At 37.1% G+C, this 5719-nt stretch overlaps 1 non-coding gene across 1 annotated transcript; it reads left to right on the top strand.

Moving 5' to 3' along the window:
• The first annotated feature begins 3732 nt into the window (after window positions 1-3732).
• Window positions 3733-3847, top strand: LOC127870528 (U5 spliceosomal RNA). The gene has a single exon (XR_008044875.1). It is a non-coding gene; the product is annotated as a U5 spliceosomal RNA (small nuclear RNA).
• Window positions 3848-5719: the final 1872 nt, after the last annotated feature.

The raw sequence follows: 5719 nt of genomic DNA, 5'->3' as shown, positions 1-5719 counted from the left end.
TCTGTTTATAATCCACTGTTTTTTTTCACGACTTTCTTGCTCCGCAATACGAAGTACTATACCATTAATCGACCAAACAATGTTACGTGTCTGAAAACCAAATGAACAGAACATAAATGCATTAAAGCTGAAGAACTCAACTCTCGCGCGTGGCTTTTGTTTTTATCTGGTATCGAAGTGCCATCTGTTATCAAAGTATCCGCATACCCGGCGTGTACATGTAACCATCTTATGAGGTTTATATCTCAGTAATTTAACTCAAGAAACATTAGCGGGATACACATTGTGTTTAAAGGGACTTGTACACAAATTTTAATATTTTTGGGAACTATCATTTAAATAATGGAAACACACACCATGTTGGTGGATTTGTTCATAACATATACATACTTTACATGTCATATTTTACATTCACACAGTTTATTTATAGCATATTTGAGAAGAAAACTACTTGATGACTTGGACCTAACTTATGTAATATGGTTGTTCATCCTCAGACAGATCAATTTAGACAAGTCTATATTCAAATAGTGAAAAAAAACTTAATATGAGTCCAGCTATGAGAAAACAAGGCAAAATGCATGTGTATAAAGTATTGTCCAAGAAGACTTGATTTTTAATACAAGACTTCCTACTGTAAACGAACAGTATCAGGGAGAGTGTTGTTCCTGATCAGACTGTACGAACTACACAGTTTTAACAAGGACGAAACTTAACGTACTCGTATGAGGCCCGGTTTTCGCAGAATGAAATGCAAATTAATTTGATGGAATTATTAAATATCAATATGATTGATGTTTAAAGAAATATACTCTCACCTGATGCACCTCAAGGTTGTACGTTATGTTAGACGAGATGGCTGTGGTCAACACTTTGTTTATTCAAGCTGAATTTAATGTAATTAATGAATTGCATTTATATGCAATGTTTACCGCACCTTATCAACTGGGTTTCAGCTACATATTTTAGCATGTCATAAAAAGCATAAAGCCTTTTTCTACCTAAAATGAGGAAGGTGTTTTTTCTTCAAATAATGTAAATATTTGGGTATATAAATTCTGTATTGAATAGTAGCTGACTGAATACATCAGAGTTTTGGTACTTTTCGAAAAACATAGATACACTAACAAGTGTGATTAAGGCTGTTTGTAAGTATGTCCGACTAAGAGTTGAGTCTCGTGCACTCAGACCTAATACGAACAAAGTAATAATAATAATAATGCCAAAAGACTCGTAGAAAACAGTCATCCGCGAGTCCGTCATTGTATTTTTTAAGGGCGCGGTCCGGTTTTGTCCGCACCATGGGGGTTGTCATGGTGAGGGGCGTGGTTCGTTCGTAACACCCACAGGCGTGCAATTAGAATACATTCAAGACAAATAAGGTGAACAGCATGGATGTTAGTTTTAACAATTAAGAAAATAAATTTACAAAATCACTTGATTCATTAATTGTTTTTCAATCGTAAGCTATTCAAACAATTGGGGTAAAATCGCACTACTTAATTATTAAAATATTAAAAACTATCGTTCCATTGTTAACTTACCCATTAAATCACGAATACAATGCTATACATCCGGCAATAACCTATTCTCTCCGTGCTCCGATAAGTAAAGTGTGCTTACGCATTTTGAGCATTTTCGGGCAAATTGATTACTAATTGGAGGAAATTTGACCGTAATCGATTAATTTTCGCGTTAAAAATCTAGAATGAAATTATCGACTTTTATTTCTGAATATGCTTTACATGATTAGATAAATAAAATTCATGTAGACAGTATTGAACATGTTAAAGTAATGAATAATGGGTAGCATTACTTAAATATGCTATATCCTAAAAAAAACGCAATAAACATGTCAAGCTTAATTTTCGCTATATACGTCCCTAATTCGGAGAAAATCAAATATATAAAATATGCAATTCAGTTATAAGAATCGTGTCATTACAGGGTTTGGTTTGGATTTTAATTTCATCACAAGCAATCAGTAAGAATTAACACATTTCAATCGTATGGCTAATAATATAACGTGTATGGCTATTGTTGAAGTAAGTATATTACTTTAAAGCCATTTCAGATAATAAATATTTATAAAACTAAAAGCATCTGATTCACATGTCTTTTAACAACAGTTCCTGTTTTCAAAAAATGATTTTATTTAAAAAAAATCGATGTCAGTTATTATTGTTAGTATTTTACCCTAATATAGTATAAAAGTACCAATATTCACCCTCAGATTCCATGGTATATATTCTGTTTCCAACACTTAATCGGGATCGAGAAGCATAGCGTATTTGAGCCTCGCTCTGGGAAAACTGGGCTTAATGCAAGTGTGTCGAATGTCGTTCAAGATTAGCCAGTTCAGTTGTTCGTTTAAAGTTAGTCTCTTCAAAATGAACACCCAGTTGAGCGAAAAGTGTTTCCCTGATACGCCTGTTTATTTCGCATTCACAAGAAATCATTCCCATCAGAGGAACGATACAACAAAAAGAAAGAAAGGTGCGAGGGAAAATGAGAAGTAGCTAGATGGCTATTAATTCTGGTAATTGCTTCGGCGCACTTCGAGTGCTAATTTGAAATTAGTGAAGAGCGCCCGCGGATAGCTAACGACAGAATCGTAACACCATCTACAAGACAGCTCCCTACACTGCGAGTAATTCTTAATTGGCTTGTTCACTTTGATAAATGCTGTGATCTAGTGAATTAAACAAATATAACAAGTAAAGTGTCTAAAATCTTTAACCGACAACCCTTTGCAGATTTATTTGCTACATCAGCTTTAGTCACGGAATCAGTCGAAAACTCCTTGTGTAATAACACCTTGTGAATGTCAAATGGGATTCAATCTCGTTAAGAAGGACTGACCACTCGTGCATTTCGCGGAATAACAAGGCTGATTACGCCGATTCGCTGGCTGGTCGATTGGCCCTTGTCGAGATGATTGGGATTAGATGAGCACACCGTCCTCTGACATTAATGACATCCCATCCTTCGGATTATAACATACAACATATACTATTGAATTTGCAAAACGATTTGGACGGTTTTGCAACATGGTGTTCCTTTAATAACATGTCAATTCATCCCAACAAAACTAAATGTATGATTTTATCAAAAGCTCGTAGTTTTACTGACACTCTTAGACTTAATATTAATGGCATTATCCTTTATCAAATAAAAGAATTTGATTAACTAGGAGTTACGATTGATTACGTATTGAAGCATGTTCCGTGAACATCGAGGGGGTGGCTTTAGAGAGGGACCCCGAGACAGCGGTACTCAGTACGTTTGAAGCATGCATTTGAAGCATGTCCCGTGAACATCGAGGGGGTGGCTTAAGAGAGGGACCCCGGGACAGCGGTACTCAGTACGCTCAACGCACTGGGGAAACTGTCTCGGGGATGAAGACGACGGCCGGTTACGACAAGTGGGGCCATAAAGGCGGAGCTGTGTGCTTCAGTGCCTTGGCGGTGCTGCGTTCAGACATGAATTTATCTTGAGATTGTCTATCTACCAGTGCATATTAAGGTCTCATTGGCCACCGTGCACAGGTCCATTTAGATCTAAATGATACCTTTGGCGAATACCCGGGAAGCCGGGGTAAATTTGACCTACTTAGGCTCAAAATTAAACTTTCTGCCCTGAAAGGTCACAGGGGAAGATCGGTCTATAAAGACCCCATGAAGAGGCCAGTAGGACCTGTCAATAAACTCTGATTCACACACACACACGGTGTGACTCTGGATTCACTACGGTCACGAATAAATCTTTCGCCTTTTACTAAAGATTTCCGTGCAGTGGAACAATAAATGAGTATAGACTTATTTCTGCAGTCCCATCTCTATGGGATACCATGAATTACATTAAGAAGAATATAATGTGCATGTTTGTTATCACACCTACAATCTTTTAAGAATTGAAAGGTTGTCTTGTATATTAAAAAAATGTCACCAATATACTCCATCACAGTTTTATTTCATAAATATAAATTAATCAGTAAAAGTGTGTACATCTTGGTCATTGACATCAGTCCATGTGTCTGTTAACCCATTCCCTCTCAGAAGAAAAGTGAAAATGGCTATGTGCATTACTTACTCGCAGTTCAGGTCTTATGCCGTTAGCTGCTCATCAATATCTAAGAGTTGGAAATGAAGCCCTTACTATTTGAAGCTAGCAAGAAAGGTCTTCAATTAAATTTAACTTTCTAAAGGACTACACTTGAGTTAAAATAAGTATCTAAGGAGTAAAGGGTTAATTATCTTAATGTGCATTAAGCGCTGTTTTCCCAGAGTGCTGTTCAACTATCTGATCTCCCTTGCAGGAGGCTGTGTGAAGATGACAATCAGTCTCACAGTGATTATCATTGAGGCCACAGGCAACATCACGTTTGGCTTCCCTGTGATGATTATGCTCATGATTGCCAAGTGGATTGGAGCCCTCTTTAATGAGGTAGGGTAAAGTCATCCTGTGCAATCCTTACTCATAGCGTTCTCAAGATCTTCTCGTAAGACACAAAATACTGGTTTAACCCAGGAAACAAATTTGAGTGTCTTTAAAAGCTATTTTCCTATTTACATGGGATATGAATTAAGAAGAGGTACACATTGATAAAAGGCTATATGAAAGTAACATACACTTTTTATTTACATAGTTTTTTAAACAGTAGGGGACTTTCAAAGCTGCCGAAGACTTTGCCTGTTCAACCATTCAATACGAGTTTAATTGAAAACCTAGTCTGTGTTCATGACATTTCCTGAAACTTGTGTTTGGCTCTCTGCAGGGTATCTATGATTCCCACATTCATCTGCAAGGGGTGCCTATACTGGGCTGGGAACCACCACTCCTGTCTTCCAACATATCTGCAAGGTAGTCATTTATAAAAAGTTTTCTCATTAGCCGTTCTCACCGTCGTATAAGCCCTTTCCGCAGTGCAGTCCACACAGGCTAATCGGTGATAAAACTTTATGATTTTAAAGAATTTTCATTTTAAATTATGTCTCTTTGAAACGAAAATCCCGTTCTTCCGAAGGATATCATCCCTGATTAGCCTGTGTGGATTGCACAGTCTTATCAGGGATGACATTTTATGCACATGCATCATGTCCCCTTTTCCCAGAGCGCATGTCATTGTCTTAATATCCCACTATCCGACTACTACTGCTCTCTCTTTCTCTGTCCCCAGAGAGATGATGAGTCACCCAGTCACAGTGCTGCGTACGCGAGAGAAGGCGGGTCATATAGTAGATATTAGTTAACTTTCCCTTTTAGTATAATATGTATTGCAATATATCTAAGAGTATGCAACAAAGCATAAATTTAAAGATATGCGGACAAACAGCGGGTTTATTGCTAAACAACCCTTATATTTAATATGTTTTGAAAAAGAGAAAACAATATATATTCATTAATTGCCTTGCTACAACATTAATCAACGCTTACGTGAGCGTATGAAACAAAAAAACATCTGCTTCTACATTTCAATTTCGTTCATTGCAACTATATGGCAAGCGGTTCGACGCATAATCTCAAGAAACTAGGTTTCTCATCAGAATGAGAACCTAGGTTCTCGCTTGAAGATTGCACATGGCTTCAAGATCCCAAGTTTTCAAATGAGAACCTAGGTTTTTATGAGAACCTATGTTCTTATTTGAAAACCTAGGTTCTCATGAGAAACCTAGTTTCTTGGGATTATGCGTCGAAGCGCTTGCCATACAACTACAGT

This window comes from Dreissena polymorpha, chromosome 2 (assembly GCF_020536995.1).
Source record: "Dreissena polymorpha isolate Duluth1 chromosome 2, UMN_Dpol_1.0, whole genome shotgun sequence".
Lineage (NCBI taxonomy): Eukaryota > Metazoa > Mollusca > Bivalvia > Myida > Dreissenidae > Dreissena > Dreissena polymorpha.
This window is presented reverse-complemented; position numbering and strand designations above follow the sequence as displayed.